The following is a 27,517-nucleotide window of genomic DNA, read 5'->3' as shown; positions in this document are numbered from 1 at the left end:
GTTTTTCTCCTTTAACTCATATCCAGCCCACTTCCCCACAGAGTTTTATCCCAATGTAGCATATGTTTATATTGGAAAGTCTTTTATTGTTCACACTACCATACTTCTCTGCAAAGAAATATTTCCAATTGCTGCTCTGTTTGGTGCCCAGGCTGTTTTTACACCCCTGCACAATGCACTATAGTAAGATCTGAGATGGATAAGAAGGATGCCTTGCTTTGCTAAAATGGAAAAAGAGGGATTGTAAACGGGAAGGTGAGAAATGAGACTGAGCGTACAATCCAGACTCTGGGAATTCATTCCCTTCAAACCTTCTGTACTTTGCTAAGTGTTTGGGTTCCCTGCCCCAAAAGGACCTATTTAAAGCCCTTGGAGAGGATCACCCATTTGTCTGAGCAATAACGTGGGTCCAAACAATTTTCTATGCATAATCCTGGCTGAGCTGCTTGGTTCTCCCATGCTTCCCTTGGAAATAAGGAGGGCAACCTGCTATTCAGGTAAATGTCTTTGCTAGGCAAGTCAGCTTCCTCATATGGATGCTAATACCAGCTTTCATTTGACACTGCTAGGACGCCAGGTCTCTCCTTAACTAGCTACACAGAATAGTAGCTACACTGTAGGCCCTTATTTGCTGGAGAGTAGTGCCACTTCAAGTTCAATGTTAAAAAACAATTTTCAAAGCTTTATTTGAGATAAACAATACACAGGAAAGGTTGCTTAAAGACAAGTAGTCCACCCACTTTTCAGATCCCTGGGTCAAACTGACCAGCAGAGAACTGATTCCTAAACAGAACCTTGCCGATTGCTTTTATAAAATTTTGCCTTGAGGCAATGCTATTAACACAAAATTGTCTTATGAGAATCAGCCTTGCAAAGTTTGATGATTTTCATAACAAAACACGATGTACTCTTCATGGGGACTCCTGGGAGAAATTCTTATCTGATGTTGGTGCTAAGAGTATGGTTAAAATCAACCTGAGCAAATGGTTTATCTTTACCCCCATAAGCCTGTTCTTTTCCCTCTGGCTGATTGAAAGCTTAAAGCCTTTAAAGGTGGCCTCTGTATCTTACATGTAAGTCATTCTGACATGCAATTTAATTGTATTCCTGCTTTCATTTTGTTCCCACCTCTTCTTTACTTCTGATCTACTTTGACTTCATATTATTATGTATGTATACACATTATTATGTATGAATAAGGTAATATATATATACATAAATACAAACATATTGGAGTTTTATCCTATAATCTCATGCTGCTTCTACATCCAGAAAGGCAACAGAGCTACTTCCCTATAAAATATTACCTGTTTTGTAAAGCTTGGAGTTATGAATATGCTGAAGACTGTCACATAAAATCAAGTGGCCAAGAACACAAGGCACAATCATCAGGGTCTCTAAAGCAATTCAAACCTAAACTAGGTATAGGATTACTTAATCAACAGAACAACAACAAAGCAATAACAAGAAAATGCAAAACCCAGTTCTAGATTTCAATCGACAACCATGTTTTGAGCTCCTACTTTATGCCAGATGCTGAGCTAAGTGTTAATAATTAAAAGGAAAATAAGAACGATTCATGATTCAAAGTGCCTACTACAGTCTGTGGGGGAGAGGAGAGGAATTACGTGTGTGTGTGTGTACACATATATGTGTGTGTATGTGTATATGTGAGTAGGTATGTGCATATGTGTACACACATGTGGTATATCATTCACACTATGACATAAGTCTGTATAAGGTTATACAAAACAGGGGCCAGTGAGTGCTAACTATGGGGGCAAGAGAAGAAAAGCTTTATATCAACTACCATGGTTTAGGGGAGTCTATCTTATCCATCACTCTGGCTACAATAATAACTGAAGAGTTATTCAACTTTGTGACTCATGATGACAACAGCAGGTAAAATTAAGAAAGAATGAACCCACCTAATTACAATGAGGACTGTGCATGGTTTACTGTACAGTTAACTAAAGAATAATAATCTGCATCAAACTAGAACCTTTGGTCAGGTATGGCCAAGAGAACAGTGGCCACTCTCATTCAGTTCTGATTTCATCTCACACTGTGGAAATGTATCCAGTCCACAATGACTGGCGCAGACTGTGGGTATGGTTTCCAACATCAATTTTGCAGGGGAACTCTGAATCCTTATAAGCAGCCCAAAATCCTTCAAAAGTCAGGGTCTGACAAAAGGGGCACCTGGCTGGGAGCCATAAAAAACTTTTACAAATGTGAGTTTCATTATATAACATCACCTGATTTACAAAAATATACTTATTTGAAACTGATAGCACTGCATCACTCAAGAATATCTTCCAAAGATAAGGGAACTAGCCTGACTCAAGTCTCCAGAACATCTTATAACCCTTTGCTAATGGAAAAAAAGTATCTAGGCTTTAGAAAGCCCTTTCTCTTGATTTTAGCTAAAAGCAATTGGATATGTGAGGTAATTTATAATTTTCAGCCATATTTAATTCATTGACCCCACATTCCCAAGATCTATGATCTGTGAGTCCGTTTCTGTGACCGCCCAAATTATTCCTCTCCCATGTCAGTCCAAAAAGGATGTCAATTTCTTGTATTATCAGGGCTTTGATTACTATTTCCTGAAAATTCTCAGGCTCCGAAATTGCTTAAAGCTAAATTTAGATGTGGCTTCTATAAATTTTATTGCTCAAGAGTAGACACCATTTACGTACTTCTGATTGACCCTATTTAATACATCCTCCCAGAGGCGATTTCAGGAATTCTCTATTTAGTCATGTCACACAATCCAGTGTGGCTCATAAGTATACAAATAATAAAAGTTTAGCCTGCAAGAGTTCATGATGGTGTACTCATCATATTGACCTACTGACCATATGGACTGCTCTTGCTAAAGTGACCCTCCCTGGCTATACTTCCCTCATCTCCCTTTAAAATATTGTATGTCTACAGTTAGCAGTTATCTAATCTACACTTAGCAGTTATCTAATCTACACTTGCCCATTTTACTTCCTATGCACACTTTCCTGTATCCTTCTAGTACCAGGTTCAAGACAGATCCATAGTTCTACCACCTCTCACCACCTCCAGAATCACTATCCTGGTCCATCAACACCTCCCTTTCTGGACCTCTGCACCAGCCTTGTAACTGACCTACTTACACCCTGACTCCCTCTATTCTCCACACAGCAGCAGGTGACATCCTTTTAAAGGCTGCCAGTCAAATCATGCTACTGCTGTATGCAAAATAATGCCCTAGCTCCCCATCTCATTCTGGATAAAATTTAAATACTTAAGCCACCTCCTCCACCACTCTGCTCTAGCCCTTTTGGCCTCCTCATTATTCCTTAATCATGCCAAGCACAGTTCCTTCTCAGGGCCTCTGCACTGGCTGTTCTCTCTGCTTGGACACCATTTCTCTTTTGGATACCATTTCCCTGTGCTTGGACACCATTTCCCTGGCTCATACCCTCCCTCCCTCCCCAGCTCATGTCCTGATCAAACATCACCTTGCCCAGAGGACTATCCTGATCAGCATACTCCTAACCACATTCCCTTTCCCTTTCATCCTGCTGCATTCTGCTTCATCATATACCACTGCTTAACATATCAACTTACATATCACCTTATCAGGCTCTTCCCATTTGAATGGGATGTCTTTGGGAGCAGGGAGCATATCTGTCTGGCACACTGCTGCATGCCTAGCATCCAGCACAGAGCCTAGCATACAGGTGATTCTAATAAATAATTGTTGAATGAATAAATCTTCCATAGGGGCTCTCTGTCATTCCTAATGTCACTGTCCTAGTTTAAGAGAAAACAGTCTCTAACTGGGCCCACTGTTATCATCTCCATACTTGTATTCCTGATTTTATGCCCATACCCTTCTAATTTGCTCTCCATATGGCTACCAGAGTTATGTAGTCTACAATCTGACCTTTTCTTGCTCACAATTTGCTCCAGTGCCTACAGAATATAGCACAACCTCTTGTGCATGTCATATAAAGCCTTTGAGATCTGGCAGCTGCCTACTGGCTAAGCCTAATCTCCTAAGCCCCACAGACTGAATAACTTGTAACTGATTCATGCCCCAGTGCCTTTGCACTTGCTAGTTTCTCTGTCTGAAGAAGCCTCCCCTGATCTGCCCACCTGGCAGCAACTCATCCAAATGGTCTCAGTTCAGATGCTGGTTGCTCAGTAAAGCCTTCTTTGATTGCCCCAGGACAGCTCATTGAGGCTCTCCCACTCCACGTTCCAACTCTGCCTTGCACATATTTTCATGAAAGCACATTACCCTTTTTTTTTTTTTTTTTTTTTGAGACAGAATCTTGCTCTGTCGCCCAGGTTGGAGTGCAGTGGGGCGATCTCTGCTGACTGCAATATCAGCCTCCTGGGTTCAAGCAATTCTCCTCCCTCAGCCTCCAGAGCAGCTGGGATTACAGGCGCATGCCACCACATCTGGCTAATTCTTGTATTTTTAGTAGAGATGGGGTTTTGCCATGTTGGCCAGGCGGGTCTGGAACTCCTGGCCTCAAGTGATCCAGATCCACCCGCCTTGTCCTCCCAGAGTGTAAAGCACATTACCTTATATTATTATAATTCTTTGTTTTCATCATTTCATTCCATCTCTGAGTAAACAGCAAATCTTTCAATGAAAGGGATCATGTCTTATTAGTCTTCATATTTCTAACATTTGGTCTATAGTAAGTGTTCATTAAGTGCTTACTGAGCTAATTAATTAATAGTCAAATGAATTAATATAAGACAATGATATGGAACACTTTGCAAAAGAATCTCAGCAATTGGTGCTTTGAATTTGTGGGTGTGAAAAACACTTACTAAATTCAATTGCAAATTTAAAACAAATACATTTTTATAGTTAGATCAACAATTCGAAATATAGGGTCAGAAGAGATAAAAGAAAAAATGAATCAATTACATTTACTTATGAAAAGTTTCAATATTTTTCCCCAGGTAATCTATTTTACGGTGTCAAAGAAACACTTCCATTCCTTTTTCACTCCTCAATACCTCTGGAAATACGTGAAGACTAAACAAATACTTATAAACCATGTCAAATAATGTTTTAAAAAATACGTGCCAAGATATATAGGAAGAATATCCTAAAACATTAACTAAGGAGATTCATAAAAGAAGATCTGAATAAATGGGAACATATACCCTGTGTGAGCACAGGTTGGGTCAGTATCATAAAAAATTCTCCCAAATTTTTGCAAACTATACATCTGGCAAGGGTCTATATCTAGCTTCTGTAAGAAACTTAAACAAATTACAAGTAAAACACCCCCATTAAAAAGTGGGCAAAGGGCATGAACAGACACTTTTCAAAAGATATACATGTGGCAACAATATGAAAAAAAGTTCAACATCATTGATCATTAGATAAATGCAAATCAAATGAGACACCATTTCACACCAGTCAGAATGGCTATTATTAAGAAGTCAAAAAATAAAGGATGCTGGTGAGGTTGTGGAGAAAAAGGAATGCTTATACACTGTTGATGAGAGTGTAAATTAGTTCAGACATTATGGAAGTCAGTGTGGCGATTCCTCAAAGACCTAAAGACAGAAATACCATTCAACCCAGCAATCCTATTACTGGGTATATACCCAGAGGAATATAAATCATTCTACCATAAAGATACGTGCATGTGAATGTTCACTGCATCACTATTCACAATAGTAAAGATACGAAATCAACCTAAATGCTTATCAATGACAGACTGGCTAAAGAAAATGTGGTACATATATACCGTGGAATATTATGCAGCCATAAAAGGGAACAAGATCATGTCCTTTGCAGGGACATGGATGGACATGGATGGACATGGATGGAGCTGGAAGCCATTATCCTCAGCAAACTAATGCAGGAACAGAAAACCAAACATCATGTGTTCTCACTTACAAGTGGGAGCTGAATGATGAAAACTCATGGACACACTATGAGGAACAACACACACTGGGGCCTGTCAGGGGCGGAGGGAAAGCATCAGGAAGAATAGCTAATGAATGCTGGGCTTAATACCCAGGTGATAGGTTGATCTGTGTCACAAACCACCCTGGCACACGTTTACCTATGCAACAAACCCACACTTGTACCCCTGAACTTAAAAGTTAAAAAACACTCTCCCTAGATTAAGCTATAAATTTAATTTAACCCTTTCTCCAAAACATGATTGTTTTTTCGAATGAGACAATTTCTAAAGTTTATTCAGAAAAATAAACATGTAGGAAGGTCAAAAAAAAATCCTGGAACAAAAGAGTAATAGGGGTGAGGCTAGCCATATCATATATTAAAATTCATAAAACTAGAGTGATTAACACAGTGTGGAACTGCAACAAACTGGAAGTCAAGAAAATGGAGCAGACTCTCCAAAAATAGTTCTAACTACATAAGGGGATTTCATAGATGATGATACCCTTCCATGTCACCCCTGCCTTGGCCCAAGTAAAAATCATCTTTCTCAAGAGTCACCAGCTAGCCAGCAAGGAAAAGACACATCGTGCATGAAATGTTTGGAGAGAACTAGGTAGTTGTTGGGGGAAAATAAAATGGAATTTCTATTTCATTACTAATCCAAAATAATTATGAATCAAATAAGTATGATTTTATTTACATAAAAATACAAAAGGAAATTGTAGAAGCATGAGTTTTCAGAGTGGGTTAGGCTTTTCTGATTATTACACAAAACCCAGAAAATACAAAAGAAATATGTGACAACTTTATATAAAAATTTATTATGCCTCAAATACCATAAACAATATCAAAGACAAATAACAAAATAAGCAGAAACACTTGGTAAAAAAATCATAAGGAAATGTGAATTTTTCTAGTATATAAAGAGCTCCTGGACGGGCGCAGTGGCTTACACCTGTAATCCCAGCACTTTGGGAGGCCAAGGCGGGCAGATAAGAGGTCAGCAGTTCGAGACCAGCCTGACCAACATGGTGAAACCCCGTCTCTACTAAAAATACAAAAATTAGCTGGGCATGGTGGTGGGCACCTGTAATCTCAGCTGCTCAGGAGGCTGAGGCAGGAGAATTGCTTGAACCCAGGAGGCAGAGGTTGCAGTGAGCCGAGATCACGCCAAGGCACTCCAGCCTGGGTGACAGAGCGAGACTCTGTCTCATAAAAACAAAAACAAAAACAAAAACAAAAAAAAACTCCTAAAAATCAAAATCAAAACTCAATATTTGAAAGTGGGCCTGCAAAGGGCATGAACAAAGAGTTAGCTCATAGAAGAAGAAAATACAAAGTAAACACATGAAAAGATGCTCAAATTAAACTATAAGATGCTACTTTTCACCCAGCAGATTAGCAAAGATCAAAATGTTTGCTAGTGGGCATAGGTGTGAGGAAACAGGCATTCTCATTCATTGCTGATGGGAGCGTAAACTGGCGCACTTCTGTTAATGGTGATTCAGTAAGAGCCATCAGAATTTTTAAACTGGCATACCCTGTGAACCAGGCATTCCACTTTTAGAATTCTTTCCTACAAACTTACTGGCACCTAATTATTCTTCCTTAGCCTCCTGCCCCTGTTTATACAAATCACACTCTCCTGGCTATTCCCTCCAGGGAACTGCAAGCTGTAGCCTGTCTACACTAAACACCACCTAAGGAGCCTTCATCCCTAAACCCTCCCGAATGGCAACAGAGAAAAAGAACATTGATCATATTTGCTGTTAGGTTGCTCCTTTTCTCATCCACTCTACTTTTCTTTTTTCCTGCCACAACATCACTTACTGTGACTAGAGGGACCTTGTGGCCACATGGTCCTCCAATTCCACTGTTTAGGTTCTATGATACAGACTTAAAATCTAAGTAAATTCCAAACTATAATAACTATCTAAGAGACTGAATAAAAAAAAAGTGAGATCCCTCCAAAAAGATTTACCCTAAAATCATTAATCACAAACAGGAAGAAGAAAGTGATTGCTACAAAGAGAATAAAATACCTAGGAATAGAGCTAGCAAGGGAAGTGAAGGACCACTTCAAGGAGAACTACAAGCCACTGCTCAAGGAAATAAGAGAGGACACAAACAAATGGATAGGAATAATCAATGTTCATGCTCATGGATAGGAAGAACAAGTATCATGAAAATGGCAATACTTCCCAAAGTAATTTACAGATTCAATACTATTACCATTAAACTACCATTGACATTCTTCACAAAATTAGAAAAAACTATTTTTTAAATTCATACAGAACCAAAAAAGAACCCAGATAGCCAAGACAATCCTAAGCAAAAAGAATAAAGCTGGAGACATCACACTACCGGACTTCAAACTATACTACAAGGCTACAGTAACCAAAACAGCATGGTACTGGTACAAAAACAGACACACAGACCAATGGAACAGAATAGAGAACTCAGAAATAAGACCACACCCCTACAACCATCTGATCTTTGAAAAAACCTGACAAACACTAGCAATGGGGAAAGAATGTCCTATTTAATAAATGGTGCTGGGAGAACTGGCTAGCCATATGCATAAAATAGAAATGGACTCCTTCTTTACATCTTACACAAAAATTAACTCAAGATAGGTTAAAGACTTAAATGCAAAACCCAACTATAAAAACCCTAGAAGAAAACCTAGGCAATACCATTCAGGACACAGGCATGGGCAAAGACTTCACATGAAAATGCCAACAGCAATTGTAATGAAAGCAAAAACGGACAAATGGGATCTAATTAAACTAAATAACTTCTGAGGAGCAAAAGAAACTATCATCAGAGCAAATAGACAACCTACAGAATGGGAGAAAATTTTTTCAATCTATCCATCTGACAAAGGTCTGATCTCCAGAGTCTACAAGGAACTTAAACAAATTTACAAGAAAAAGAAACAAACCACTCCATTAAAAACTGGGCAAAGGACATGAACAGATACTTCTCAAAAGAAGACATACATGTGGCCAACAAACATGAAAAAAACTCAGCATCGCTGATCATTAGATAAATGCAAATCAAAACCACAATGAAATACCATCTCACGCCAGTCAGAAGGGTGATTACTAAAAAGTCAAGAAACGACAGATGCTGTCAAAGTTGTGGAGAAAATGGACTGCTTTTACATTGTTGGTGGGAGTGTAAATTACTTCAGCCATTGCAGAAGACAGTGTAGCAATTCCTCAGAGACCTAGAACCAGAAATACCATTTGACCCACCAATCCCATTACTGGGTATATACCCAAAGAAATATAAATCATTTTATTATAAAGATACATGCATGCATTTGTTCACTGCAGCACTGTTCACAATAGCAAAGACATGGAACCAACCTAAATGACCATCAAAGATAGACTGGCTAAAGGAAATGTCGTATATATATACCATGGAATGCTATGCAGCCATAAAAAGGAACAAGATCATGTCCTTCTCAAGGACATGAATGGAGCTGGAAGCCATTATCCTCAGCAAACTAACACAGAAACAGAAAACCAAACACCATGTGTTCTCACTTATAAGTGGGAGCTCAATGATGAGAAAACATGGACACACTGTGGGGAACAACACACACTGGGGCCTGTCAGTGTGAGCAGGGAAAGTATCAGGAAGAATAGCTAATGGATGCTGGGCTTAATACCCAGGTGGTGGGTTGATCTGGGCAGCAAACCACCCTGGCACACGTTTACCTTTGTAACAAACCTGCACATCCTGCACATTACCGCAGAACTTAAAAGTTGAAGAAAAAAAAAAAAAAAGCTCTGCTAAGGGGAAAAATACATATATACATGTGAGAACTTCTCTAAACCACTAACACCAGAGAGACAAGTAATGGTAATAACAGGTTAACAATTGTTAGATAATGCAATCATCTTGCAGGCACTGTGCTAAGGGCTCTCCATGGACTATTTCATTTATCACTCATAACAACTCTGAGGTAGGGGTTATTAGTTAATCTCATTTTTATAATTGAGGACAATGATGCACAAGGAGACCAGCTCACTTGCCCAAGGTCCAAAGGTGAGTAAGTGGCAGAGTAAGGATGGGTACAATGTCTGCCCCAGAGCCCAGGCACTCCACCGCTAGGAGACATTTTCCTTTAAATCCTAATTATTTTAGAAGCAAGGTAGAAAGTATTGACTAAAGGCTTGCTTGCAGTAAAATGGAACATTGATGCTGAATTAAAGATCCCACAAAATGTAGGATGGGAATGTTGGGAAATCCCTAAATATTGTTTTTTATCTCGAGGCACCATTTCCACTAACCAGCTCACTCAGATGTTCTATATTGGGCAGAATTTGTTCTTGTAAATGTTGTTTATTCACTGACATTTATCTCACTGGTTTTATCCTCCCTACCTCCCTTCCTCCCAAAGAGAAATTCCTTGCTCAATTTTTGCATGTTCACTTTCTAATTCACTCCCGTCTCTTCTCTGAATGAGCTCTGCTCATGGGTGATCCCACCATTTCTCTGCTCCCGGGGTTGGAGTTCCCTATACTCCAAGCTCTCATCCTCTCAGAACACCCCAAACTGCTCCTCTCAGAGTCAAGTGAGGGACAGATCCATTTCCACCCCATGTTCCTCTAAATTCTGACAACTTTAGTCTTGAGAAAAATACTAATGGGCTTTGATGTCCGTAGTACTTTTCTTTAAATCAATTCAAGAAGTAAATGCTTCATTATAACTTTTGTTCACAGTACTCCAATTATTTCAAAAGCTGCTTTTATCTAGGAGGAAAAAAACCCTCAAGATGGTGGTTTATCATAGAATTGTCAGAAAGTGAATATAAAAATAGGCAGCTAAAAACAATGAGTGGAGAGAAGAAAATAACCTAACCATAATGCATAAGTTAAATAACTTTAAAGAGAACTAAATGTGAAGATAATAGCAGCCAAAGCATTCTTCATTTTTTTTCCCTCCATAGCACTGATCACCATCTGACTTGCTTCGTATTTGCTAATGTGTTTGTCTGTCTCCCCCTCCCACTCTGACCAGAATGTTAGCTCCATGAAGGCAGGAAGTTGACTGTTTTGTCCACTGCTGTTTCTTGCCCCTGAAACATAGTACATGCTCGATAAGTACTTGTGGAGTGAGCAAATGAATGAATAAATGAATGAATGAATGCAGCTTCTTTTCTACCACATCATCTCTCACTCCACAAGCAAAATTTATTTGCTTTCATGCTCTGGTCAAGATATCTAGAGATCTTCCTCCAAATTCTTCAATCTTTTTAGATTAATTTCAAGGTGGAGAGTCATCTGGTCAGATCTAATTATGAGATGCAGAAAACCTACCAACTTACCATTCCCTAAGAATATGTTCACTCATTCTTTTAGGAAAAAGAAAGGAGGGACAAGGCAAGCAGAAATCATATTTTGATGATGAATTGAATCTATCACAGACAGAATTTTCCAAGCCACTTTTTCACCTACATGAAACAAACTTACACACGCGTATCTCACTGGTTCATAAAACAACTGTATTCCTTGTAAATAGCACAAAGTTAATTGTCAAATAAAAAAATAACTAAATTTTTACAGTAGAAATACAGCACCAAAGACCCAGGGGGTTTTCCACACCCTGGACAGTTTGTTAACAGGCACCTCAGTGATCTCAATGCTAAATTCCCTTCAGGTCTAAACTGATTGATTTAAGTTAGACTTCCTGGCTTCACTTCCTTGTGATGACTTTGAATGGCAAAGTGTACCCTCAAGGGCAAAAGGGATGGGTGAGAAAAAAACGTGTTACGCAGTTATGTACTGCACAACTGCTCTCTTTCCCTGCAGAATACAGACTTGATTTAATTAAACCTGAGGAGAGATTCCAAACAAATTTCCATTTGGCATTTTCCAGACCCTATTAACTATCCTCCAACTTTCAAAAATAATAAACAGCATTTAGAGTTCCTGATACCATTCCCGTCTCCCCACACAACGTTCCTCATCTTTCCTTGCATTTTCCACCTTCCCTCCACCCCACCCCCAGCCCCTGTTCCATCAAAGTCACCTGATTGCTGGCATGACCATCATAACTTTAAGTTCCTTCTCAAGCCAGCCCCTCTGTCTAGAATGCCCTTTCTACCCCCTGCCTTATCTGCAAGTATACAGCTGACTACAGTCTCTGTTTATAGCAGTCAGCCTCATTACCATTCATTGACACATGGGACAAACCCTCACTAGTTTGTGGCTTTCTGGAGGACAGGAATTGTGCTTTCTAAAAAAAAAAAAACAAACTTTCATTCCTTGGTACTTAATGCAATGCTTTGCTTATAGAAGGCACTTAATAAATTTTCACTGTTTACTTTGCTGAAACTCATTTGAAAGCAGAAACATTTCCTGGGGTTTTGAATAGAATTTCTAATGAACTACATCAGGATGTCTGCCAATCTCTTTATCCTTCTCAGTATAATTCATAGTCACATCGGTTTGAAAAATTAAACTCTCCACATAGAGCAGAAGCTGCCAATGACAGCACCATAGGTTTTAGATGGTGATTCCCATCTGTTTGTTCAAGGATTACTGGTTATCTGCTCTACAGCAGTCACTAAACCAAGATTTGAGGTACAGAACATATAGTCCCTGCCCTCAAGAAACAAAAAGTCTGTTTGAGAGAGAGAGAGAGAGAGAGAGAGAGACAAGTAGACAAACAGTCTGTAAGGTCGTGAGGGATACAGAACAACAGAGATAGTATACCTAGCTCAGCTCTGGGCAAAAGAAGTCAATAAGGATGGCAAGTGTCAAAACACTTCCAAGGGAGATTACATCAAATTTGCTTTGAAAGTTTAGTCTGAAGAGAGAAGAGGAAATAGCATGTGCAAAGGCACTGAGGCAAGTGAGAGCACTGTAAATTTCTGAGTATTGCAAATGGTTTTGGTACTCCTAGAGCATTCCATGGAACTTCAGAACCAGACATAGAACAAGGAAGCAAGGGCTGTACACTGTTATGGGCCTGATATGCAAGGCAAAGGAGTGTGGTATTTAATCTGTGATTTGTTCCATGGACACTGTGCTATCCAGGCTGTCAGTTTAAGATTCTAGGAAACAGGTAAGTTTTATCAAAGACATGAATTGTCATTTCATGAATCACAACAATAGTGCAAATAAGTTTAGCTAATTTGTCTCTTCTGTTCAGTCAGGTCACAAAATCAGAAGCTAAAAATAATATCTTCGAAAATTGGAAGATATATGTCACCACGACAGCAAAGGTGCCCTTCTACGAAAAGTATTTCTCAATGGAATAACCACAGGGAAAAAAAATCTGCCCAAGCAAACTATTTTTCAACCAGATTCTTTGAGAAATTGTGAATCAGTAAATAGAACACTGGCTGACAATGAAAAGACAACCAACTCCATGAAGTATAAGTAGACTCTGAACTCCTCAAGAGGAGTGGATGTGTCTGGCTGTCTCACCACTAGATCTCTGCTGCTTGGCAGTAGGGTGGACACAATAGGTGCTCAGTAAGTAACAGGTAAATGAGTGAATGGTGAAGGAATTAATTCACAAACATCACCCCCTCTATACAGAAATCAATGATCATTTAAATAGTTTAAGCAAAGGGGAAAAACTATGCATAGTTTTTGTAAAATTCTTTAAATGTTTATAGGAAAAGCAGAATTTCAACATAAAAATGCATTTCCACACAAGCATAAACAAATTACCATAAACATTTGCTTGATATGACTCACTCTGACTGGTACAGCCACGTAATCTGCATGAAATGAACCCAGAAATAATGGACACCAGTGAGACAGATGCCACAAAGCAGATTTGTGAACAATGAATGGCACAGTGTCAGCTGTGTATCATGGAAGGGGCCCCACACTGGGAATGGAGCAGGGTTCTGAGTAAATGAATGCACCTTACACTAAAGTCATCCTGCCCAGGTGCTATGTGAGTCTCCAGCCTTAGGGAAGTCATATCACTTCCTTAACTTCTGTGGAATGAGAGGATTAGGTAAATTGCTCCTTAAGGTTCCTTTTGGTTTTTTTTGAGACGGAGTCTTGCTCTGTTGCCAGGCTGGAGTGCAATGGCGCAATCTTGGCTCACTGCAACCTCCGCCTCCTGGGTTCAAGTGATTCTCTTACCTCAGCCTCCTGAGTAGCTGGGATTACAGGCACGCCCCACCATGCCCAGCTAATTTTTGTATTTTTCGTAAGATGGAGTTTCACCATGTTGGCCAGGATGGTCTCGATCTCTTGACCTCATGATCTGCCCACCTCGGCCTCCCAAAGTGCTGGGATTTACAGGCATGAGCCACCGCCCCTGGCCAAGGTCCTTTTTGACAATCACAAGAGACTTTCCAAAATGTGCCAGGATAAACAGATAGTCATCATAATCATATACATATTCGCCCTGTTCATGAAGGGTACCATGATCACACTTTTCTGAGTAACACTGATGCTCATGTCACTGTCACAGTTCTGGGGGCTTTGCAGGGTCAAAGGAAGTTACAGCCTACTCCCTCCAGGAATGTCTAATATGGGTCAATTGTCTTAGAAATAATCGTTCATCTAGTAGCAAATAGAAGTGAATTAATACTTCACAATTTTTAATGGCTGGGTTACAGTCCTCTGGGATTATCTGGTCCAAGCTTCATGTAGCAGATCCAGAATTTGAGTCACACAGCCAGTTAGTGGTGGGGGCTGAACTGGAATCCAAGGGGCTTGAAGATATCTCTCTGTGACTGGCTGTGGTCTCTGATGGTCTCCAGACACTCATTCCCTCTCTGACACTCACAGGAGGTCCCCTGTGGGGGACCAACAGGAAAGATGTAAGTAACTGAATTCCTACTGTATTACATTATGTCTGCTTTCTATAAGAATGGCTGCTGGCTCACACACACCAAAAGGTCAGTCAGCAGATGCCTAATTAAGGGTTAAAGATTTCTATTAGAGAAAAAGCCCACAAAACCTGTCATTATGTGTTTTTACATTTCTTCGCTCTTCAGACTTAAGAGCAAACAGCCTGACTGGAGAATTAAATGCTAAACATAGGAAGAATGTTCCCCTTTCGTCTTGCATTATTTTGGGGCTGTGATTTGGTTCTCCTCCAAAATTCTGCCATCTCCCTCCAACTCCTAAGAAGTATAACTTGCAACATAAACATTTATGACAGTCTGGATAGATTATTATGCTACTGAGGACATGTTTTTTTTCCCTGCAAAACTGATCTAGTAACGACAGTCCTAAATGAATTTAGTAAGGAGGCACAGATCAAAAATACAGTATTCAACACAGCTCATGAAGCATTTCTCCTATTTTATACAATCTGCCTGAGTTGCCAATTGAATTGCAAGTTCCTTTCCAAGTAGATTACCAGAGCTGGTGCTAGAAGTAGTTCTGAATCTCTGCTGAAGAACAGTCTTCCCTCTAAGAAGCCTCATGTGGGAGTCGCACATAACTCTTTGTACTCTGTAAAAGGGGCTCAAAGAGATGGTAAAAGGGATTATATTGGCTAAATAATATTGGGAAAAGCAACATAAAAATTCAGCCAACATTCTAATGATATGGTTCACTCAGTTACCAAAGAAAAGCTGTATCACATAATCAAACGATTTTACTTTATAACACCCATAAACTCCCCCTCTTAACACAAAGACCTTTTAGACAGTAAACATATCAAGGTTTGAGGGCAGTCCAACCTAGACAGATCCAGAATGTCATTAATTAAAATGCAAAATGAATTCTATTTCTGGTCCTGGTAATCAACTATGGAAAACAGTTTCGATGATAAGAATGCCTGCAGAAGTATGAGGTTATATATATACTAACAGAAACAATTTCTTCCCTCAGTTACATGATTATGGTTTCAACATTTGGAGTTTGGTTACTAAAAGAAAAGCTGTAATCAACTCTTCATTAATTGTTGTACATTTTTCACTGAGTTTGTCTGTGTACATGTAGGCATGTTCACATATATAAAATGGCAAAAGTCAAGAAGAGAGAAAGCAGAAGGCAAGAGGACTTTAAAATGGAGACTTGGTTTATAATTTAAGCTGCAAGTTTCAAATTAAACCACCACCAAAAGAAACAGTGAAAGCACAGTTTTGATGATAGTTGTAATTAAAGAGTGTAAAAAAAAAAAAAAGAATAACTGCATCAACTGCATCTACACCAATCTAGGTGTTTCCAGACCCATTTTAAATAACTTCAATTTGCTAAGTCTGCAAGCAAAATCAGTTGCAAGGCATAGCAGCAAAATAAATACACACAAAATGTTGCAGTGACTTCATCACACCAAGAGGCTACAGGCTCCGCTCAGCACAGCTTTTATCAATTTTTCCTGCAGTAGTTTTCTATGCTGCTTTGAGAGACCCTGCAAAGGAATTAACATGACACCATGCTGTGAGACAAGGAAATGCTGAAGAATGCACTCTCCCAATTCAAAGAAATTCTTAAAGGCATTATCTGGAAGTGGGGTCTAGGAAGTGGGGAAATCCTTACCAAAAAAAAAAGAGCCAGTTAAAGCAATATCTGAGGAATTTTCCTTCTGTTCTCTAAATGGGCATGCTACAACAATTGTTTTAAGTATATACAATTGACACAGTACAAACAACAGTACATTTGTGTACACGCTTGTATATGTGTATATATATATATACACACACACATATATATAAACAATTGCACATATATATACAATTCTGATTGCATAGGTAAACAATCTGTTTAGCAAAATAAAGGAAACCTAAATCATGTTTTTTCTCAAGGCTAAAGTTGCTACTAATTAAAATGAAATATGTTCTAAATGATTCTGAAATTGCCTGCAGTGAGAAATACTGAGTCTATTTCCATGACACCCAAGCTGATTCTAACACTTTCCATCTTAATGAGTATCCTCAGTTGAGTTACCAGGCGCTATATAACATCCTTTCAATTAGAAAAAGAGAAAAAAAGATTAAGCAAAGTAAGAACACACCATTAAGGATGAAAGTAAACAGCTAAACATTAAAGAATTAAAGAGGAAGCAGAGCAGTCTGACAGTCAAATTACAATATAGTATTGCCGCGAACCACAATCGAGTGTAGGGAAGAGTGGATATTAGAACAGCTAAGCCAAGCAATGCTGATAATATTTTAAAAATTGTTTTGAATTTTTTTTTTTGCTGTTAACCTCTGTGCTGGTTTTACTCTTGAACAGGGCTAACATGTAAACATCTACAAATTCTTGTTTTTTATTTAAACGTATGCTTTTACAAATGCAAGGAACCCTTCACTGAAATAAAAAACAAACAAAAACAGAACAACAAACGCATCTACTTTGGACCCAGAGAAGAGGGTAAAGGCATATGTCTGATGTCATCACCACTATTTTAAGAAAAATCCACATGAACAGGGGACATAAAAGTAGTGAAAATGAGCAAGACAGTTAGGGAACTTTACATTCCAAACTCCCAAAGAGCAGGAGGAGAGACTGGAAATTTCACCCCACATTCTCTCCCCTCACTCATCACAAAAAATCACATTGTATTAGTTCAGTACCTTATGAATCAGAGACACAGCACCTTATGAATCAGAGACTGAATTACATTTGGCAAGAACCCTCTCTAGAGTGAAATGGACCAGAATGGAAAAACCTACACAAATAAGATAACCCACCTCCGGTCCAAGACTTGAAAATAACTAAATAGAATTACAACTGCGAAGCTATTCTTTGGAATGATGCTTTGACCAAAATAGTTCGACACACCTGCTACCAAAAAAAAAAAAAAAATCCCTGTTAAGAGAGACTCCTGCAATAAACAGGAGTGAAACTACTAAAATGTTCTTGGTTTCCTTTGGGTGTCAAGAAGCTGCCAGTAATAGACTTGAAGTTGTGATGCTCTTTGCAGCAAACCTCAGGAGACCAGGTGAAAAATTAGAGCACTATTGTAAGAGTAATGCCCCTGGAATAAACAATCTGCCACATCCATAGTCTTCGTCAGAAACCTGCTTATGTTCTCCTAGAAAAGTCTAACCATTCTAATAACCTCAAAGTATTTTATCTCCTAGCAGGAGGACAAAACTATGTTGTCAACTCAAAAATGTTCCTGTCATCACTGCCCTACCACTCTCTGAAGAGCCTGCAAAATATGGTTTGCAGAACTGGGTACCCTGAGACTCAGAAGGGAAAGAAGCAATGAGGTCATGCAGTCTACTCCGTCTGCCAGCTCAGGATTCCTCCTGCTGAGAATGTTCCTGCCCAAGTTGTAAACCCCACAAGATATAGGGTCATCCCAGACCCACACGGGCAGGTGCAGAAAACACAGCTGCCCACAGCAGACTCAACATAACTCACACGTGTGTGCTCATCTTTACCCAGAAAGATGGAAGAGTTTGCTATGTGGGCAGGTCACCCCCAGCCCTTCTGATCCTGAGTGAGTGCCCCTGGCACACTGAGGATTCATCCTGCCCAAATTTGTCAGTCATCCTCCACAGATTCCCTGCACGCTGCTGCAGTTTACCATCGTGAACACATTTCCCCGGCTGCTGCTTCAAGGACAAAGACAGAGCACTTATATTCGTATCACAGCAGAAGAGCTCACGTTTATGGAAAAAAGATAAAAAGACAAACACTCCAGGCAAATGACCCCTGGCATTTTTGAAGCTGGATCATCCCAGACAAGATCCATGAAAACAGAGGAAATGCAGAAGGAAGGTCACTAAGCTTAGCTGGGAAGAGGGGTAACGAACGGTTCAGTTCACTGCAGCAACAGAGCAGCTCATTCAATGTAAGCACTTACCATAAAAATAGAAAGAGTCAACAGAAGGAGAAGGGATCCTTCCTCAGTGCCTTGGTGTCTTCGGCAGAAAGAAATCCACTGTGAACCTCCAGGCTCCAGTCGGAAGGAGGCCAGCAAAGTGATGACAGGCAATAAAACCACCACACACAAGTCCTTTTCAGCCTCCCCTTGGGCCGTATGCAGTTGTTTGTGCTGTAAAAACCCTGAGAAGTCTGGAACAGGACTCTCCCGAGAGCGAGCCGGAGTGAAAGCAGCCTGGTGGATTTCACCACCGTCTCAGAGCATCACGCCCAGGACTGGTCCTCCCCCTCCCCAGGTGCAGGGGAGGCATGGTCGGGGGAGGGTGGGCACTAGGCTGGGCTAGGAAAGGCGAGAAGAGGGATGAAAAGGAGTCTCTTTAGAGTGGAAGGAACTGCCGGAGAGAACATCAGTATTCCATATCAGTTATTGCCAGCGACCAATCAGCCCAGCCAGGGGGCCGTGTCAGTGTGACAAGAGAGCAGTAGATGACAGCCAGTTCTGAGAGCGGCAGGACAACCCCCTGCCTGGAAAAGAAATTTGGGAGGATTGGCAACTCATCCTCTCCACTGCTGCTGTTAATGTTTGCTTGTATTTAACAAAGATCTAAAGCCCCATAGTTACACTAGCCATGCAGGAAGTTTTTGAGGCATCCCACAGCATCTCTGCAAGAAGCCAGACTTGAAGTCCCCTAAATGATGTCTGACGGCATGTCACAGTCCAGACAGCCCTACTGATGTGCCTTCAAGGGGTCATCATGAGTACAGTAACGGTGCTTTGGACCTAAGCTTCTTTATGCCCAAAGTGCAGGATAAGATGACCAGTGACCCAGCTTTCTATTTCAGAAGTGAAAAATTTAAGACAGAGAAGGGTCAAAGGTCTCTCCAGGAATTTGACTGTCAATCTTCACTAGTTTTCTTGTATAATATAGGTATAGAAATATTGTTAGAGGTGAGCTTCTGAAGATAGTTAACGTGTCCCTTTTAGAGCTCTTAAATCACCTATAAGACAAAATATGTGTTTGGGATAAACAATAACAATTCATAAGCACACTGAAAATTGAGAAATTCTGACTTACACTAACAGAAGGAGCAAAGGAGCAAATCTCTTGGTGATAAATGAAGGATGCGTGGAGGACTCTAAACTTTTCCTACTTCCCTTTTCCCCTATTCTAATATTGAACTTATAAACTTTGTCCATATATATTAATTAATTTGTATTTGGTTGTGATGATTACATTATATAGGGATGTAGTTTCTGAAGTTAAATGCCAGTTTAATTGGACTCAACAGTAAAACTTCAGAACTTTTTGTAAGATAGGGAGATTGTCTTGGGCCACCTTTTTATCACTGCAGAAAAGATAACTCCCTTTAGTCAGTCAAGAGTTAACAGGAATATACAAATGCCCTCGGGTTTTGTTTTCTGTTTTTTTGTGGGGTTTTTTTTTCCAGGTGACTTACATGATGTAGAGTTTTTAATTTTAGTTGTCTGTTTTTACCTAGAAGTTGGAATACCATTTGCACATTTTGCTGTGATCTCTACCCGTAGGCAAGCTGACTTTGGGGAGCCTGAATACCACAGCTTAAAAGGAAGGGCTGGGCTCCAAGGAAGCAGATAACTCAGCACCAAAATGAGTCACAGCAGAAGGCCATAAAAAATGTTCCACATCAAAGATGAACATAATAAAGTGAAATTTTTTAAACGAAGAAGAAAGGATAGTTTGCCAGGGAAGTCCTTGTAAATTATATAAGGAAAACCTGGGAGACTTCGATTCTCAAATGCTGTTTTGTTATTCTCCTCAGTTCAACTCAAATCAGCAAACATTTGAAGAACATCAATTATGCATCAGGGCTACAGAGATGAGTCCTTGCCTTCAAGAAGTTTACAGTCTCATGGACAAATTTAAATCTTCTTCTTGAAATTTCAACACTATGATTCTTGCCAAGACAGAAAATGTTCTACTATTTTAATGTTCTTCAGATTAAACCAATCCATGAGGCTGGACTTTAGCCTCAAAGCTCTGAATTAGCCTAGTTAGATGTTTGTCATAACTGAAGCCATTCAGGAAATATAAATGCACAAATAATTTTTGAAATCTAATTAATATATGAGAAGGTTCTTTAACTGAATGTTTGTTTTTATCTGTATTAACGGCTTCTGACACCGTAAAAGCATGGGCAGCATATCAAGAATATACTTAATAAGGGAATATTATTTAAAGCTCCTAAATGAATTGAGATTAATACTGTTGATGAAATGGGTTCATACCTTGAATACACAGCATTATAATGATGCATGAAATGGAAAATACTGCAGAAATACAAATTATCTAGTGGATTAAGTAACTGCACATCTATATGACAATTGATCAATAAAAATAGGTATTCCAGTCATTAACTCAAACGCCATTAATTTTTAAAGTTTGGTCTCTTTATTCCTCTCTACTAAAAAAATGACAGAAAATGCCTCCCATTTCAGATAGCAACATTAATTTTTGTAATGTACAGATTGTTTATACAAGTCAATTAAACTTGGGATGATATCAGCGATTATGTCTTGTTCACTGGTGTAGAACTGGTGTAGTACTTAACATATAATAGGTTCTCAATCAGTATTTGTTGGATCGATGGCCATTGGAATGGCCAAAAGAATCTGGCTAAAATTCTACAACAGCACGATTTAATGCCTTTTTCCTGACTACAAGATAAACGGAATTATGTACCTGTATCTGCCACTTATTTAAAAAGAAATAAGATAGCTTTTTCAGGAACTTTGTTTCACAGAAGCTTGTTGACAGAGCTTTCTAAAGGCTAAAAGACAAGGATTCTTCAAGCTCAGTCTTTCAACACCAGGGTAGACACAGTTCATGGGAAGTGGGTTCTGTGTTCTGTAACTAGCCTAAGGAGAAAAAGTGAAAATATGCCTATTTTCCAGACCACCAAGAGGGTAGGTGGCCACATAATTCCATTTTTGACATCAGAATATTTTAACGGAGGTATGAGAATTGGGACTTTTAAATAACTTTCTGCCAATTAATGGTTTTGAAAACTAAGTTATAATCTGCATAAGGAAAAGTCTGTGTCTCTTCCATCTAACTTCTGAAAGCCAGTGTCTAAAATAACTAAACCCCACCATGTGCCAGAGTTGACTCCAATGGCTCCACCTATCTTTCCAGGCCTTTCCAGCACCCATAGTGTAAGTACTATGTACACTGGGGCACCTGGGGCTCAGGGAGGCTGAAAACCCTCACCCAAGTGGCAAAGACAATGTAGGAACAACTGGAACAGCCTCAGAGCTTCCTTTTATATGGAGACACTGATTTGAACATAGGAGGGGGTCCCCCAAGAATGCTTTTAGACTAAATGTATGAGACAATAGGGGACCCTTCCCACCATGTTACATGAATTTGGATGAGGTGGGAATGACACAAGTCCAAGTTGAAGCCGAAACTTCTTTTACCTCAGAGATTAAATGTAAATCTTTTATGTAACAAAAAATAAATTCCTAATGCTTATAAATTAAAGAGAAAATAATTTGTATTTGTTGATTTTTGTTTCTCAACTCTGACCCTATAATTACCATTTTTTTTTTTTTTTTTTTTTTTTTTTTTTGGAGACAGAGTCTTGCTCTGCCATCCAGCCTGGAGTGCAGTGGTGCGATCTTGCCTCACTGCAACCTCTGCCTCCCGGGTTTAAGCAATTCTCCTGCCTCAGCCTTCCGAGTAACTGGGACCACAGGTGCATGCCACCATACCCAGTGGGACCACAGCTGCACGCCACCACACCCGGCTAATTTTCTGTATTGTAGTAGAGACAGGGTTTCACCGTGTTGCCCAGGCTAGTCTTGAACTCCTGAGCTCAGGCAATCCGCCTGCCTCAGCCTCCCAAAGTGCTAGGATTACAGGCATGAACCACCACACCCAGCCTTGAATTACATTTTAAGGCCAAGAGGAATAGTCCTTACTTACTAGAATAATACTATAGAGGGAAAGAATATTCTAGAAAAGTATGGGACTGACACACACATTAAAGTATGGTCCCTCACTAAATTCTAAAGTCCTAATTATCCTTCAGCATTCAGCAGGAGACCTGAAATGGAGAGAGGATAGGTTGAACTGCTAATGTTTCCCTATCAGAGGTCACTGGCTGCTAATAATTTCCCCAAAGTGCTTAGTAGGCGGGTTTGCAAATAGCAACAACCACTCCAAATAGTAGGTATCTGCAGCACATAAATATAATGAGAGCATCCAAGTCTTCAAAAATTTGTTTGCACAGTCAGCATTCCTTAGCCTGAAGAATCCTATGGGATCATCAAAATCAAATCATACAGAAAGAATCCATAAGATCACAGACCTATAATTTTTTTCTTTTTTTTTTCTGAAGATAGAAAAATAAATCAGTGGCTGACTTAAATAGTCAGGGAGAATTAGGTTGAGTCTGGTGAAGCCAAAATAAGAAGTATGTGTGTGTGCACCAATGTTTGAAAATTAGCGTGTGCATTTAAAATCCAACTGAGTGTCTCCACATCCAATCAGTACTTAAGTCTTACCAATGTTACCTCTATACTTCTTCTCAACACAGAATTAGGGGCTGCAACCAATTCTTTCTTTTAAACTATTATAATGGTTTATAAACTCTCCTTGGTTCCAATCTGACCTACCTTAGCCATTAGAATTTTCTTTCTAAAATACAACAAATATAATCATGCCATCCCCTTGCTAACAGGTCTGGGATGATCAGGCCAAATACACCCACTTCTGCACCTGACATTCAAAGCCCTCTGCAACCTGACTTCAGTCTACATTTCCAGCATAATTTCCCACCATTACTTCCTATATATCTCATGCCCTGGTTACACCTGTTGCTATTCCCCATAGACACTGTATTCTTCTATTGCCATAATCCTTTTTTCCTAGAATAGCCTTCCTGCTTCTCTCCCTGGAGAATCCCTCCCCACCACTATCAATCATCCTTCAAGGCCCAGTTCAATGCCATCTTCACGGTGAGGCCATCCTCAAATTCCCCCAAATGACTTACTTAATCGCTTCTTCCTCTGTGTTTCCATAGTGTTTTTTCTCGTCTTTTTATCAAATACAAATAGCAGATAACACTGTGCTAAATTAGTACCTTTTAACCTATTTCAGTGGGACCCTTTGATATTTCCAGTGTCTGACACACAATAGGAGCTCAATAAGTACACAAAGAATGAATCCATCTTTCATGCCTCTTCCTTACAGTCCAAAGCACTTTGAAGAAAGGACAAATTTGTTTTCTAGGAATTCATGCGTACAAGCTTATGAACCATATATATCTCCTCCTTCAACCAGGAGTTTCTATGGTTTAAGTAAAGAGCACTGAATTAGAATCACAACAGCCATGTCCCAGCTCAGTGCCCTGTGTCACCTCAGGCAATCTCTTAACTTAAATGAGAAGCATAAAACTTGTCCTGCTTATCTTTGAGAACTTTTCTGAGCTACATATGAGGTGCTGTATGATAAAGAACTTTACAAACTATAAAAGCATATGGTAGTAGGCATAGTTATTGTCACCGTTGTCATCATTGCTTTATAATTGTTATTGTTGCTAATATACCAAAAAAGCCATTGCAAATTTTGTTAAGATAGGTATTCGATGCAAGCAGCCTAGGAGGCCAGTGACTCAGCACTTATGTCATTCCAAGTGCCTTGCTTCAGTCCTGCTGGTCTGCAGTTAGGATGAGGTGGAAAGAGTGGAGTGGGAAGGCCTTGACTCTGCCTCACTCTGTTACTTCCTAACTATGTAGACCTGGTGTCTGAGACCCAGTTCCCTCATCTAGGAAATGAGAATAACAATGCCTACCTGACTATGTAGCATGAGATGGGGTATATATATTTATATATGGTATGCATACATCCATTATATTTATGAGCCTCTAATAAGCATTCCATGAGTGGTGGGAAGAAGGTAGCCATTTCTCCCCAGCTGTATCACATCTACAAGCCCTAATCACTGTCCTCCTGTTTCTTGAACTCACCAAGATCATTCCCATCCCAGGGTCTGCATATCTGTTTCTTTTGCTTGGAACCCCTTTTCCTTAGATCCTGGAATGGCTTCTTATCAGAAATGCTTCCCTGACTCCCCACCTCAATCATTTTCCAGCTCGTTACTCTCTTTTTTTCTCATTACATTTATCTCTATCTGTAACCACTGTATTTGATTGCTTGTTTAATGTCTATCCTCTACACTATCATGTATGCTCCACTCAGGCAAGGACTGTTTCTTCTGTGCTCCTCACTGAACCCTCAGGGCCTAAAAAGTGTCCAGAACATAATACACACTCAATATACACTCAAGATGGATTTCTTGAATATTTACAGCGTGACCAATGTTTATGCAACTGTTCCCATGTTCTCTACATCTGTACAAAATTCCAACTATCTCTGACTCTTGAGTAGGAATGAAATCAAGGAGATCACTTAGGATGGAGCTCAGGTTAGTACAACAACGTTCAAGTTTATATAGATACATAATAACGTGTAACACCCATTAACAAAGATTAAAATGCTATCCAGTGACAGGAAAACCTACAAATAATATGCCAACTCTTGCACCCTACAGAAACAGGAATGACCAAGAATGGCAAGCTGATCCTCACCTCTATAACTGGAACTAAGGTACTGAGAAAAAACGTTAAATTACATTTATTTAATAAGTCAGGAAGTTCAATAGATCCCATTTCACATTTTTCTTCTCTTATTTTATGTTAAAATCGATCTGGTCCAAGTCTATCCTGGGAAGACTTGATCCCTGAATTATCAACTAGCACAAATGACTTCAGGGAGCCCAGAAATCTAGGCAACTTTTCTTTCCTCCCAGGGAGCTGTCTCAAAGGTGAGATACACAAAATCCTCCCAAGCCTGACCACATCATCCCTCTTTTCTCATTGGCCTAGCCTTAGAGGAGGCCTAATAAATAAATAACCATGGTAATCAGGGATAAAGTATGAAGGTTATTTTCTAACGGTCATTTCAATTAGAGCATTTTCAATTAGCAACAGCATGTCAATCTACCAAATAGGCATATGAATGTATTTGTCATCAGCAGGAAACAGCTAGCTTTGTTTTTTAAAGGAATAAATGCCCTAGACCCAATACCAAATGCAAGCTTTTTTTCCTCCAAGCTTGCACTTCCTCTGACTTTCCATTTTTCCATGTAAATGCATCGCTATCTACTCTGTGGCCCAAAGAAAATGACATTTATCAAACTCCTACATGGATGACTGTTTTGGCCACATTACAGGGCAGCTAGAAATCTCAGTGCCATCCTCACTTTAACCCATTTGTCCATATCACCTCCTGAACATTTCTTTCTTCTTTCTATCCTCACTGCGCTGTCTTTGCCCCAGTCTAGCTATTAATTTTCCCCAGAGCTAATGTCATAGTCTCAGAAGCAGCCTCCCTGCCTTGAGCCTCACTCTGGCCAACCCCAAGGATTTTTAAATGAAGATGCCATCGTGCCTTCTCCAACAGAAAACTCTCCTCTGCGTCTTACTGTGTGCAGGATGAGACCTGTCACAAGGCCCATGACTGCTCTCCTACCTTTCTTCTTGCCATCATTCCCCACTTGCATCCTCTCATTCACTTACATCCTCATACTCAGAGTTGCAAAACTCACCAAGCTGTTGAAAACTTCAGGGTCCTGGCACAGGCTTTTTCCAATGCTTGGACTTTCTTTTCCCTGCCCTCCTCCTGTGAATCCTTATTTATTCTCCAAGGACCACCCAAGCATCTTTCTCCTCTTTAAAGCATTCCTTGACAGTTCATCCGCATGTCCCCAGTGGAGTAACCCATCTCCAAGTTTTGGCACCGATCACACAGTAGCATAACTGTCTTACTATGTGTTTCCTTCAGAGAAGTCCCCATCCTGAGTTTTATTCATCTTTGTATCCCAAGAGATAAACTCTCTCTGGAGACATTCAAATACATGATTATAAAAAGACTGGATGTCTCTGTGTGTCTGGCTCTCTTACTAGACTATATGTTTCCTCAGGGATGGGAGAGTGTTTTTACCTATCTTTCTAACCTCTCAGCTTATTGTGATGCCTGGTACATATGGATCCTCAGTGTATATCTGTAGAATTATTTAGAGTATGACTGGCTAAAAAGAAAAAATTCTTCAGTACAAAGAATTTTAAAAATCCCTCTGAACTGATTTCTAATTAGCTCATTTATTAAAATTTAAATCTAAAACATCTCCTTCTCCTTAAGATTATAAAACACCACAGGCATTAATTTATTCCACAAAGATTCATCCTCTGAAATCCTTGGCTTTTAATGCTAACCCAAGTAATTGAGGCACCTTGGGGATAGTAAAGCATTCCAAACACACTTTCTAGTTGGAATTGCCTGGCAGAGAAATAGGTATTGATTCTTCCAGGCAGAAGGGGCTTGATGGAGAGATTTCACCAGCATTCAAATTTGGAGGGAAAAAAACCCTGTCTTCCTGAGCACAAAATTTCAGTGTAGAGACTGGGGCTATCCCAATGGGCTGCTGATGTTCCTTGGTGGCCCAGTGCCCTGCCCCAATGCAGAGGTACCATTCCAAGAACAGGTGTGGCTTGAAGAAGTAGGGCAAGACTGGGGCTTACAAGGGACCCTTCACACCAGCTTGAGGATTATTTAACTCCCCCCCACCTTTTCCTACCTCACAGGAAGTTAGCTATAGTGCATCCAAAGAAGTGGAATAAATTAAATGCCTCTGCTCGTAACTGCAATAACCATCAGCGCCTAAAGAACTACACTCCCCTTGGTCGGGTTAAATTTAAACAAACAAGAAA

General features: G+C 39.7%; 1 protein-coding gene across 5 annotated transcripts in view; it reads right to left on the bottom strand.

The window, feature by feature from the left end:
- The window catches only part of ANO4 (anoctamin 4), a 417,441-nt gene that overhangs the window by 321,038 nt on the left and 68,886 nt on the right, over nt 1-27,517 (bottom strand). The window contains exon 1 of one of the 5 annotated variants that reach the window (XM_063694241.1): nt 18,686-19,261. The exons of the other annotated variants lie outside the window; for them this stretch is intronic. The gene's annotated coding sequence lies outside the window, so the exon portion shown is untranslated. Of the gene's footprint in view, nt 1-18,685; nt 19,262-27,517 lie in introns of those variants that run through there. 5 annotated transcript variants of the gene reach the window in all.

The sequence above is a fragment of the Gorilla gorilla genome, chromosome 10 (assembly GCF_029281585.2).
Source record: "Gorilla gorilla gorilla isolate KB3781 chromosome 10, NHGRI_mGorGor1-v2.1_pri, whole genome shotgun sequence".
NCBI classification, from domain to species: Eukaryota; Metazoa; Chordata; class Mammalia; order Primates; family Hominidae; genus Gorilla; species Gorilla gorilla.
The sequence above is the reverse complement of the archived record's forward strand: the minus strand, read 5'-3'. Positions and strand labels throughout refer to the sequence as shown.